At 35.3% G+C, this 14,126-nt stretch overlaps 1 non-coding gene across 1 annotated transcript; it reads right to left on the bottom strand.

Annotated features, from left to right (window-relative positions):
• Nucleotides 1-558: 558 nt before the first annotated feature.
• On the bottom strand, nt 559-689 carry LOC141422950 (small nucleolar RNA SNORA51). The gene has a single exon (XR_012447640.1). It is a non-coding gene; the product is annotated as a small nucleolar RNA SNORA51 (small nucleolar RNA).
• Between the last annotated feature and the right edge of the window lie 13,437 nt (nt 690-14,126).

The raw sequence follows: 14,126 nt of genomic DNA, 5'->3' as shown, positions 1-14,126 counted from the left end.
TCATCACCAGGTCAAGAAATAGAATATTTTGAACACCTCAGTAGTTCCCCCATATGCATTGCTCCACTATAACCCCTCTCTTCACTTTAACACCATCCCTACTCTTTGTTTTTCTATAGTTTTGTCACCTATCTATACATCCCTAACACTATATTTAATTCCTTTTTTTGTTTTGTTTTTTTTGAGACAGATCTCACTATGTAGTCCAGGCTGGCCTTGAATTCATAATCTTCTTGCCTTAGCCTCTTGAGTCCTGGGATTACAGGCATGTAACACCACACCTGGCTTCTTAGTTTTGAAGTTTATATGAATCAGACCATATCTCTATACATTTGGTGGCATAGAGTTTGAACTCAGAGCCTTGTGGTTGCTAGGCAGGTGCTCTACCACTTGAGCCATGCCTCCAGCCCCAAATGATAAACTTTTGAGACTCCTTTTGCTAAACATTATGATTGTAAGATTCATTTACATCGTTATATGAAGTTGTAGTTTATCCCATTGTACAGATATATTGCAGTTTATTTTCATTTTATTCTTTTTTTCTCTTTTCCTTCCACCCCATGTCTTCCTGTTCACAAGACAGTCCAGGCACAGGGCCTGGGCTGAGGTATATATGGGGTAGGTTTACTTTCAGTCTTTATTTATACAGTCAGTGTAAGAATACAGCCTGTGGTAAACACCAGGAGGCCTTTCATTTTATTCTTGATGGACATTTTTTATTGTTCCAGTTTTGGGATATTATGGATAGTGCTGCTGTGGATATATTGAGCACATATACTGGAGTGTATGTCTTTAAAAGGATATATACATTAAGAGTGTAATCACAGAGTCACAGGTTTATTATATTCAACTTTCCTAGATCATGTTAAACTGTTTTCCAAAGGTTCTGGTACTAATTTACACTTCCACCAGGGAGTCTTTTTGACTTCTACCAAAAAGTGGTAGTCCCATCATGGTATCTCATTGTGGTTTTAATTAGTGTTTTCCTTATGTCAAATGAGACCTAACACCTTATACGTTTTATCCATTTGGATTTCATCTTTGGTGAATGAAGTATATGTTAAGATCTTTTGCCTGTTTTTCTCATCAGTTTTCAAGAGGTTCTTTATATATTCCAGAGACTACTTTATGAGATGTTAGTGTTGCACAATCTTTTCTCACTTTGTAGCTTGTCTTTCCACAATGTTTTTGATATACTAACATTTTAACTTTAATGTGTTCTGGTATATCAATACTTTCCTTATGGTTAGCTTATCTTAGCAATTGATTTTTTAAAAATATTCTCTCTTTAGGTAAAAATATAGTTAGTAATTTTCTTATTAAAGCTTTACAGTCTTGTCACATTTAGGTTTCATCCAATTTAGAACTGTTTTTGGATATCAAGAGGTAATTTTTTTGCTTCTTTATATGGCCAGTCTATTGTGCCAGCACTATTTATTAAAGAGAACTTCCTTTCCCTTTTGCTTTGAAGTGCTTCTCTGTGTGTATTAAATGTCAGTGTATGCTTCAATCTATTTCTGGGTTCTTCATTTTCTTATATTAGTCTTTTTTTGTGCCAATATGCACCCTCTTCATTACTCTATCCTTTTAATATGTAGTAGAACAAATCCTTTTCACCTATTATTTAAGAGCCTATATAGTTCTTGATTCTTTGCTCTTCCATATACAATTTAGAAACAGCTTATCAATTTCTATTCCCCATGAAGACATTGAAATTTTGTTTGGAGTTGCAACAAATCTCTAAGCTAATTTGGAAGAATTTATGTCATAATGGGGACTTCATGAATATGATATATTGGTTTTAAAGTCTTCATAAAATTTTATAATCACCAAAGAAATCTTGTATATCTGTTGTTTTATATAGTCCTTGGTATGGCATATATTTGAATATTATAAATTGTTATTATCATCATTATTATTGCAGTGCTGTGGATTGAACCTAGAACCTTGCACATGCTAGGCAAGTGCATTATCACTGGGCTACATCCTCAGCCCTTCATTTTTTGAGACAAGGTCTCACTGTGTACCCAGGATGACCTAGAATTTGCAGTATAGCCCAGGCTTACTTCAAACTCACAATCCTTGTCAGCCTCCTGAGTGCTGGGGTTGCTTGTGTACAGGAATAGATTATTGCCTTACCTTTTACTATAAAACATGTCAAACCTATAGAAAAGTTTAAAGAGGTAAAAATGAGTTATTTTAATTCTTTTCACCTAGGTTCATTTATTAATATTTTTCTCATTTTACTGTATATATGTACATGTATGTATACACAATTTTGCTGATCATTGAAGAGTAAATTGTAGGTATTATACTTCATTCCTATTTTAGTCTCTGTCTCCTGAGAATGAGGACATTCTCTAGCTGAACAAGTATTACCATACACAGAATCAATAAAGACTTCTTATCGGATAAGCAGTCTCAATTCAAATTTCACCAACTACTCCATAAAATGTCTGTTTGTTTGAGCCAAGATCTAATCAAAACTGATGCATTGTTGAGTGTTTAAATATCTTTAGTCTATAACTTTGAAATAGTCCCTCTGCCATTTTGATAGTTTTCCATGGCATTGTAAGCCAGCTGTGTTGTCAAATGCCTCATGCTGTTTGTCATTTATCTGATTCTTTCCTCCTGGTGTGGTCTAACTTATTACAGTGCTATAAACTGGAGGTTAGTCTAGTGGTGCAGTTTTACTGAGGTGTTCTTCACAGAGCTATGTAAGCAATACCACAATTCAAATTTAGTACATTTCCATCAGCCTCCAAAATGTAAAATGTATCATTTTATATTCACAGAAGCAATGGATGAATATTAGCTTCCACTTGTCACCAACACTTACTGTCTTTTATTATAGCTATTCAGTGGTGAAGTAATACCACAGTGTGGCTTTAATTTGCATTTTCCTAATGACTAGTGATGTTGAGTATCTTTTTACGTTCATCTGTGTTTCTTTAGATCTCTTACCTATTTTTAAATTGGGGTTTATCTGTTTATTATTGAGCTGCGAGAGTTCTTTACACATTATGGATGTGAGTCCCACCTCAGATTTTCAAGTATTCTTTCCTAGCATGTTTTGTTTTCCTTTTTTTTCCCCCAACCCTTTTTGTTTTTTGAGACAGGATCTTACTATGTAGCCAAGGCTGGACTTGAACTTGTGATACTCTTGTCTCAATCTCTCAAGTGTTGGAATTAAAGGGGGGCCACTAGGCCCAGCCCTTGTTTGTTTTCTTGGTTGGTTGGTTGGTTTCTGGTGGTAATGAGATTTGAACTCAGGGTCTCATGCTTGCTAGGCAGGCACTGTACCAACTTGAGCCACTCTGCCTGTCCTAGTATGTTTTCTTGATGGCTACCTTTTGAAGTACAAAACCTTAAAATTTTTATAAGTCCAATTTTATCACTTTTATGGATGCTTTTGTGTCATCTAAAAACTTTTTGTACACTAAGGCCATGAAGATTTTTCTCTTATGTTTTCTTTGAAAAATTTTGTATTTTAGCTCTTATGTTTAAGTCTATTGTCCATTTTGAGTTGATTTTTGTATGTGGTATACAATCAGTCTCTAAATTCATCTTCCACGTGGATATCAAGTTGTGCCCCCACAATTTCTTAAAAAGACCGTCCTTTCTCCAGTGAATTGCCTTCATGTTTTATCAAAAATTAACTGACCATGCATGTAAGAGTTTATTTTCAGATTCTGTTTTGTTCCATTAATTTATGTCACTGCATTTATGCCAGCGTCACACTGTCTTGATTACAGTAGTTTCATATTCAGCTTTGAAAGAGGGAAGTTTATGTCATCCTAGTTCTTTTTCAGAATTGTCTTGGCTCTGTTGGATCTTTTGCCATTTTCATATACTATTTAACATTAACTTGTTAATTTCTTCAAAAAAGCCAGCTGATGTTTTGGTAGGGATTTTGTTAAGTCTAGAGATCATTTTGGATAGAGTTGCTGTTTTAGCATTCTTGAGTTTTCCAATCCATGAACTTGGAATCTCTCTCTACTTTTAAAATTTCAACCATGATTGTAGTTTTCAGAATACAGGTCTGGTACTTCTTTGTTAAATGTATTCCTGAGTATTTTATTGTTTATAATATTTTTATAAATGGAATTATTTAAACTTAATTTTCAGATTGTTTATTGTTAGTATATGAAGATACAACTGATTTTTTTGGTGGGGCGGTTTTGAGACAGGGTCTCCCTATGTAGCCCAGGCTGGCCTCAAACTCATGATCTTCCTGCCTCAGATTCCAGAAGTACACCACCATGCCCTGCCAATATACAACTGATTTTAGTATGTTGATCTCTTTTATCTTTTAACCTTGCTCAACTCAGGAATTTTGGTACATGGGTTTTGTTTCCCATGTGTCTCCAGAATTTCTTTTTTAAATATTTTTTGGTAGTGCTAGAGATTAAACCCAGGGCCTCACACACTGACTGTACCACTGAGCTATACCCTTAGCCCCTCCATATGTCTCTTTTTTTTTCCCTTTTTTTTTTGTGGCCTCCTTTTGTGTAAGATATTTGCCATCTAAATTTCTATTGTTTTGGGAGTTATTACTAGTTACTCTAGGGGTTATAACATATATAACAGGACTACTTCTGGTTAATGATCCAGTAAAATATAAAAATTTTGGTTTAATTTAGCTCTATTTCCTCCCTTCCTTTTGCTATTGTCATATATATTCCATTATTATTAATATCACCCAAACTATTATAACAGTTATCATGCCTTGCAATTATAGTTTAAATGCATTAAGAGAAGGAAAAACATTTAGTCTTTAATATTTACCCATGTAATTTTTTTTCTTTTTTTTTGGTGGGACTGAGGTTTGAACTCAGGGCTTTGCACTTGCAAAGCAGGTGCTGTACCTCCTGAACCACACCTCCAGTCCATTTTACTCTGATTATTTTGGATTTGCCTGGCCTGGCCTCCAACCTCCATCCTCTCCATCTAAGCCTCCCAACTAGCTAGGATTACAGGAGTGAGCCACCAGTGCCTTGCTATATAATTGTTTTCATTGTTGGTCTTTGTTAGTGAATTTGAATTGCCATCTATTGTTACTTCTTTTCGGGCAGTAGAAGGATTTCCTTTCCTTGCAAGTCAGGTGAGCTAGCAACAAATATTTTCATTATTTGCGTTAGAATTTCATTATTTCACCTTCATTTTTGGAGAATAATTCTGCTGGACGTAGAATCTGTGGTTGACAGTGTTCATTTCTTTCAGCATTTTGGATGTGCCACCCTCCTGCCTATGGCACCCTCCTCTTGATGAGAAGCCATGGTGATCGTACTGTGCTTCCCTGAAATATGTGATTGTTGTGCTCTGTTAAAATGTTCTCGCCTTTTGAATATGAACAGCTAAGTATGCATCTCTTCTTTTTTTTCCTCATTTATTTTACCATTCTTTTGATAACTTCTTTTTGGGTGTAGAGTACCTGCCTACCCCCAAAAAGTATGTAGCCCTGAGTTTAAGCCCCAATACCACCAAAAAAAAAGAAATAAAAAACTCCCACTACAATTTTGTATATTCTGTTTCTCCTTGTAGTTCTGTCACTGTTTGCCTAACTTTATGTTACTAGATGCACCAAAACTTAAAAATTACTAGAGCTTCTTGGTGAATTCAATCATTTGTCATCATAGTTTCCCTTTTTTAATCTCTAGTAATTTTTTGAGACATTTTTAATACACCAGTTTTCTTTGTTAGTATTTGAAAGGTATATTTTTCTTTTCTCTTTTTAAAAATACATATTCTGTAGTTTTAGATATCTTTTTTTTTTTTTTGGCAGCACTGGGGTTTGAACTCAGGGCCTCATGCTTGCTTGGCAGGCGCTCTTACCACTTGAGCCACTCCACCAGTCCTGTATTTGGATTTTTTAAAAAAGTGTAGTCTGACTTTGACTTTCAGCTAATGCTGGAGTTCATTTACTGAAACTACTAATAAAAGTCGTATTTACCTAATATTTCATTTGTGATTTTTATTTTGTCCAATCTCTCTTATATTTGTTTCTACTCTTCTTGGGTGTTTTGGACCAATTACTTCTATTTTTCCCACTGCTTTATTTGGGAGTTCATATACTTCCTCTTTGCTTCAGTGCATACTAAATATGCATGCTAAAAACCCATATGCATTTCCTACCCTCAAACACTTGGCATTAGCCCTCAGTGCAAAAGCTGCCTAAGTGCTCAACTTACTCCTTTGTTTCTAGCTTTTCCTTACATTATTGAATTACAATTTTCTATTATCAGTTCTTCAGTGCTTTAAAGGACTTTAAAAATCCTGTAGTTTTAGTTTTCAACACTGATACAAATGCCCTAGTCTGCTATAATCCTAGAGATGAGGTTCCTGATTTGTGTGCTCTCTGTGAATTGCCCATTTTAAAAATTTTAAGTAAGGTTGCTATATTATTTTCTTGATTTGTATGATCTGAATATTAACTTTTTGCACTATTTCTCTGAATCCTTTTCTGTTCATTTAGCTTTTTTAAAAAAATTTAATTTTGATGGAACACAGGATGAGTCATAAGATCTGTTTTTTGTTTTTAAGTTAATGAACTTGGTTTTTTAGAGCAGTTTTAAGTTCACAGGAAAACTGAATGGAAAGTACAGAATTCTCATTTGGTATCCTCCACTTCCATACACGTACACCTGACCCCACTGCCACCATCTTGCGCACAGTGTCGCATCACCACTCAAAGCTCATTGTTTGCATTTGGGTTTGCTCATGGTGTTGTGCCTTGTATACATTTCTGACAAAGCTATAATGATTAGCCACTATTTTAAAGAATATTTTCACTGTCTTAAAAACTTCTGTGCTCTATTCTAACTCCTGACCCTATAATTACTGTTCCCACAGTTTTGCCTCATCCAGAATGTCATATAGTTGGGATTAGACAATAGATAACCTTTTCCAATTGGCTTCTGGTAATACCCACTTAAGTTTCTTCTATGTCTTTTTATGGCTGATATTTCATTTTGTTTTAGCTGAATAATACTCCATTATCTGGATGTGCCATAGTTTATACACTCACCTGCCACAGGACATATTGGTACCTTCAACTTTTGGCAATGCTGAGTAAAGTTATAAATACCTGTGTAGAGATTTTTGTGTGGACATAAGTTTTCAATTCAGTTGGGTAAATACCAAGGAGTGTGATTGCTGGAGCATATGGAAACACATATATATCTAGTTCAATTATGTCCACCCCCCAGTACCTCTGCTTTCCTACCCCCTCACTGATTAACTCTGCAGATAGTCCCCTGATAGGCTCATTTCCAATTGTTATTATTATCATTTTAGGTCTAGATTCCACATATGAGCATACATTATTTGGCTTTTTGAACTTGATCATGATCTCCAGTTCCATCCATTTTCCTGCAAATGACAATTTCATTTTTATGGCTGAATAATACTTCATTGTGCATATATACCACATTTTCTTTAGCCATTCATCAGTTGTTAGCTGGGCTGATTCCATAGCTTGGCTGTTGTGAGTAGCGCTGCGATGAACACTGGTGGGCAGGTATCTCTTGTATGTTCACTTACACTCCTTCAGATGTATGTCCAAGAATAGTATAGCAGGAGCCTATGGTAGTTCTATTTTTAGCTTTTTGATGAACCTCCATGCTTATTTCCACAGGGGCTGCACAAATTTACATTCCCACCAACAGTATATAAGCATTTGTTGTTTGTTTTTTTCATGATTGCCATTCTGACTGGGGTGAGATGAAATCTCAGTGTCATTTTGATTTGCATTTCTTTTATGACTTAAGGATGATGAACATTTCTTCATAATATATTTATTAGCCATTTGTACTTCTGAGAACTGTCTATTCATTTCTTTTGCCCATTTATTAATTGGGTTATTTGTTCTTTTGGGGCTTAATTTTTGGAGCTCTTTGCATATTCTGGATATTAATCCTTTATCCAATGAATAGCTGGCAAAGATTTTCTCCCATTCTATGGATCATCTCTTCATTCTGGTAACGGTTTCCTTTGATGTGCAGAAGCTTTTTAATTTGATACAACTCCACTTGTCAATTCTTGCTCTTATTTCCAGGGTGACTGGAATCCTATTCAGACAATAATTGCCTATGCCTATATTTTCAAGTGTTTTCCTATAGTAGTTTCAAACTTTCAGGTCTTACATTAAGATCTTTGATCCATTTAAGTTGACTTTTGTACAGAGTGAGAGACAGAGGTCTAGTTTCAATCTTCTACATGTTGATATCTAGTTTTCTCAGCACCACTTGTTGAAGAAACTGTCTTGTTTCCAATGTATGTTTTTGGCTCCTTTGTCAAAAACCAGATGACTCAGGTGTGTGGGTTTATTTCTGGGTCTTCTATTTCCATCCCATTGGTCTATGTGTCTGTTTTAACATGCTATGCTGTTTTTGTTACTATGGCTATGTAACATAATTTGAAGTCTGCTGTTGTGATGCCTCCAGTGATGCTCTTTTTATTCAGAATTACTTTTGCTATTAGTGATCTTTTATGTTTCCATACGAGTTTTGGGATAGATTTTTTTATTTCTGTGAAGAATGACATTGGGATTTTGATGGGAATTGCACTGAATCTGTAAATTGCTTTTGGAAATATATTCATTTTTATCATATTAATTCTGCTGATCCATGAACATGAGAGACCTTTCCATTTTCTAGTAACTTCTTCAATTTCTTTTTTTCTTTCTTTTTTTTTTTTTTTAGATCTTTCACCTCTTAAGTTTATTCCTTATTCCTAGGGCTTGTTTGTTTGTTTTCTTTCTTATAGCTATTGGGAATGCAATTGTTTTCCTGATCTCTTTGTAAACCTGTTCATTGTTAATTTTTGTATCCTGCTACTTTGCTGAGCTTATCGGATCTAAGTTGGAGTTTTTTAGTGAGGTCTTTAGGGTCTTTTAAATATATGAACATATCATCTGTAAATAGTGATAATTCAATTTTTTCCTTTTCTATTTATATCCCTCTTATTGGTTTCTTTTGTCTTATTGCTCCGCTTAAGAATTCAAGCACTATATTAAATAAGAGTTGGGAGAGGGAGACTTCACACCCTTGTCTCATTCTTGACTTTCAAGGAATGATTTGTTTTTCTCCATTTAGTATGATGTTGGTATTCACTTGTACATCTATAGCTGTTACTGTGTAGAGGTACATTCCCTCCATTCCTAGCTTCTTCAAAGCTTTTATCATGAAAGGGTGTTGAATTTTATCAAAGGCCTTTTCTGCATCTATTGACATAATCATGTGGTTTTGTCTTTGATTCTGTTTATGTTGCTGAATTATACTTACTGATTTGCATCTATCGAACCACTTGGAATTAATCCAATTTAAACATGATGTATCTTTTTAATATGCTGTTGAATTTGGTTTGCAAGTATTTTATTGAGAATATCTGTGTCTGTGTTCATCAAGGAAATTGGTGTATAATTTTCTTTTTTTTGTTGTTTCCTGAGTTTTGGTATCAGGGTAATTCTGGCTTCATAGAATGAGTTTGGTAACATTCCTTCTCTTTCTAGTTCATGGAACAGTTTGAGAGGCATTAGTGTGTGTTCTTACTTAAAAGTCTGGTAGAAATTGGCTGTGAATTCATCTAGTCCTGGGCTCTTCTTTGTTGACAGACTATTACTGATTCAATCTCATTACTTGTTATAGCTCTATTTAAGTGATTTATATCCTTTTGGTTCAATTTTGGTAGGTTACTTGTATCAAAGTATTTCCTGTCGATCCACTGGATTTCATTGGTATTTGTTGTGATAACCCCCTTTTAGTTTCTTATTAATTTGGGTCTTCTTCCTCATTTTTTGGGTTAATTTGGCTTAAGCGTTTTTCAATTTTATCTTTTCAAAGAACCAACTTTTTGTTTCTTTGTATTTTGGGAGGAATCTATATTTCATTAATTTCTGCCCTAATCTTTTTTTTCCACTTAATTTAGGGTTTGAGTTGTTTTTGTGTTTCTAGGCTCTTAAGATGAACCATTAGGTTGTTTGAGATTTTTTTTTTTTTTTTCCATTTATTCACATGTGCATACATTGTTTGGGTCATTTCTCCACCCTCTCCTCCTCCCCACCTCAGTTCCAGGCAGGTCCTGTTCTGCCCTTATCACCAATTTTGTTGAAGAAATGACATAAGCATAATAAGGAAGACAAAGCGTTTTTGCTAGTTGAGTTAAGGATAGATATACAGAGAGATTCCTACTGTTGCTTTCGTGTAACCATGTGTTACGACCCATGTTGATTCAGCTCTAACTGATCTTTACATTGGTTCTGATCCCCTGCTCATGATAACCTCTGTCACTTTAAGTTTTTTTTTTTTCATTTTTCTTTTATTATTCATATGTGCATACAAGGCTTGGTTCATTTCTCCCCCCTGCCCCCACCCCCTCCCTTACCACCCACTCCGCCCCCTCCCTCTCCCCCCCCTCAATACCCAGCAGAAACTATTTTTCTCTTATTTCTAATTTTGTTGTAGAGAGAGTAGAAGCAATAATAGGAAGGAACAAGGGTTTTTGCTGGTTGAGATAAGGATAGCTATACAGGGCATTGACTCACATTGATTTCCTGTGCGTGGGTGTTACCTTCTAGGTTAATTCTTTTTGATCTAACCTTTTCTCTAGTACCTGTTCCCCTTTTCCTATTGGCCTCAGTTGCTTTAAGGTATCTGCTTTAGTTTCTCTGCGTTAAGGGCAACAAATGCTAGCTAGTTTTTTAGGTGTCTTACCTATCCTCACCCCTTCCTTGTGTGCTCTTGCTTTTATCATGTGCTCATAGTCCAATCCCCTTGTTGTGTTTGCCCTTGATCTAATGTCCACATATGAGGGAGAACATACGATTTTTGGTTTTTTGAGACAGGCTAATCTCACTCAGAATGGTGTTCTCCAATTCCATCCATTTACCAGTGAATGATAACATTTCGTTCTTCTTCATGGCTGCATAAAATTCCATTGTGTATAGATACCACGTTTTCTTAATCCATTCGTCAGTGCTGGGGCATCTTGGCTGTTTCCATAACTTGACTATTGTGAATAGTGCCGCAATAAACATGGATGTGCAGGTGCCTCTGGAGTAACAGTCTTTTGGGTATATCCCCAAGAGTGGTATTGCTGGATCAAATGGTAGATCGATGTCCAGCTTTTTAAGTAGCCTCCAAATTTTTTTCCAGAGTGGTTGTACTAGTCTACATTCCCACCAACAGTGTAAGAGGGTTCCTTTTTCCCCGCATCCTCGCCAACACCTGTTGTTGGTGGTGTTGCTGATGATGGCTATTCTAACAGGGGTGAGGTGGAATCTTAGCGTGGTTTTAATTTGCATTTCCTTTATTGCTAGAGATGGTGAGCATTTTTTCATGTGTTTTCTGGTCATTTGAATTTCTTCTTTTGAGAAAGTTCTGTTTAGTTCACGTGCCCATTTCTTTATTGGTTCATTCGTTTTGGGAGAATTTAGTTTTTTAAGTTCCCTGTGTATTCTGGTTATCAGTCCTTTGTCTGATGTATAGTTGGCAAATATTTTCTCCCACTCTGTGGGTGTTCTCTTCAGTTTAGAGACCATTTCTTTTAATGAACAGAAGCTTTTTAGTTTTATGAGGTCCCATTTATCTATGCTATCTCTCAGTTGCTGTGCTGCTGGGGTTTCATTGAGAAAGTTCTTACCTATACCTACTAACTCCAGAGTATTTCCTACTCTTTCCTGTATCAACTTAAGAGTTTGGGGTCTGATATTAAGATCCTTGATCCATTTTGAGTTAATCTTGGTATAGGGTGATATACATGGATCTAGTTTCAGTTTTTTGCAGACTGCTAACCAGTTTTCCCAGCAGTTTTTGTTGAAGAGGCTGCTATTTCTCCATCGTATATTTTTAGCTCCTTTGTCAAAGATAAGTTGCTTATAGTTGTGTGGCTTCATATCTGGATCCTCTATTCTGTTCCACTGGTCTTCATGTCTGTTTTTGTGCCAGTACCATGCTGTTTTTATTGTTATTGCTTTGTAATATAGTTTGAAGTCAGGTATTGTGATACCTCCTGCATTGTTCTTTTGACTGAGTATTGCCTTGGCTATTCGTGGCCTCTTGTGTTTCCATATAAATTTCACAGATTTTTCAATCTCTTTAATGAATGTCATTGGAATTTTGATGGGAATTGCATTAAACATGTAGATTACTTTGGGGAGTATAGACATTTTTACTATGTTGATTCTACCAATCCATGAGCATGGGAGATCTCTCCACTTTCTATAGTCTTCCTCAATCTCTTTCTTCAGAAGTGTATAGTTTTCCTTGTAGAGGTCTTTCACATCTTTTGTTAGGTTTACACCTAGGTATTTGATTTTTTTTGAGGCTATTGTAAATGGAATTGTTTTCATACATTCTTTTTCCATTTGCTCATTGTTAGTGTATAGAAATGCTAATGATTTTTCTATGTTGATTTTATATCCTGCTACCTTGCTATAGCTATTGATGATGTCTAGAAGCTTCTGAGTGGAGTTTTTTGGGTCTTTAAGGTATAGGATCATGTCGTCTGCAAATAGGGATATTTTGACAGTTTCTTTACCTATTTGTATTCCTTTTATTCCTTCTTCTTGCCTAATTGCTCTGGCTAGGAATTCCAGTACTATGTTGAATAGGAGTGGAGATAGTGGGCATCCTTGTCTGGTTCCTGATTTTAGAGGGAATGGTTTCAGTTTTTCTCCGTTAAGTATAATGCTGGCTGTAGGTTTGTCATATATAGCTTTTATAATGTTGAGGAACTTTCCTTCTATTCCTAGTTTTCTTAGAGCTTTTATCATGAAATGATGTTGGATCTTATCAAAGGCTTTTTCTGCATCTATTGAGATGATCAAGTGGTTTTTGTCTTTGCTTCTGTTAATGTAGTTTATTATGTTTATTGATTTTCGTATGTTGAATCACCCCTGCATCCCTGGGATGAAGCCTACTTGGTCGTGGTGAATAATCTTTTTGATGTGTTGTTGAATTCGGTTTGCCATTATTTTGTTTGAGGATTTTTGCGTCAATGTTCATTAAGGAGATTGGCCTATAGTTCTCCTTTTTAGAGGTGTCTTTGCCTGGTTTTGGGATAAGTGTAATACTGGCTTCATAAAATGTGTTTGGCAGTTTTCCTTCCCTTTCTATTTCATGGAACAGTTTAACGAGGGTTGGTATCAGTTCTTCTTTACAGGTCTGATAGAATTCAGCAGAGAATCCATCAGGTCCTGGACTTTTCTTTTTGGGGAGACTCTTGATTGCTACTTCAATTTCATTTTGTGTTATAGATCTATTCAGGTGATTAATTTCCTCTTGGTTCAGTTTTGGATGATCATATGTATCTAGAAATCTGTCCATTTCTTTTCGATTTTCAAATTTATTTGAATATAGGTTCTCAAAGTAGTCTCTGATGATTTCCTGGACTTCCATGGTGTTTGTTGTTATCTCCCCTTTTGCGTTCCTAATTCTACTAATTTGGGTTTTTTCTCTCATTTTAGTCAGGTTTGCCAGGGGTCTATCGATCTTGTTTATTTTTTCAAAGAACCAACTTTTTGTTTCATTAATTCTTTGTATGGTTTTTTGGTTTCTATTTCGTTGATTTCAGCTCTTATTTTTATTATTTCTCTCCTATTTGTTTTGGGATTTGCTTGTTCTTGTTTTTCTAGGAGTTTGAGATGTATCATTAGGTCATTGATTTGGGATCTTTCAGATATTTTTTTTTTTTGATGTAGGTGCTCATAGCTATAAACTTTTCTCTCAGCACTTTCTTTGCTGTATTCCAAAAGTGAGTTATTTTCACTAGATTCTAGGAATTTTCTGATTTCTTTCCTATTTCTTTGATGATCCACTCGTTGTTCAACAATGTGTTGTACAGTCTCCATGTGTCTGAATATATTCTGTAGTTTCTTTTGTTGTTGATTTCTAGTTTATTCCATTGTTTTCTCATAGAATACTAGGGGCTATTTCAGTTTTCTTGTTTTTGTTAAGACTTACTTTATGTCCTAAAATATCTATTTTGGAGAAAGTTCTATGGGCTGCTGAGACCAATGTGTATTGTGTAGCTGCTGGATGAAATATTTTGTAGATGTCTGTAAATCCGTTTGTTCTATAATATTAAATTCTTTATTTTCTTTGTTGATTTTTTTGTCTGGGTGACCT

Source organism: Castor canadensis, chromosome 4 (genome assembly GCF_047511655.1).
Source record: "Castor canadensis chromosome 4, mCasCan1.hap1v2, whole genome shotgun sequence".
Lineage (NCBI taxonomy): Eukaryota > Metazoa > Chordata > Mammalia > Rodentia > Castoridae > Castor > Castor canadensis.
Note: the sequence above shows the minus strand (reverse complement) of the source record. Positions and strands in the feature narration are given on the sequence as shown.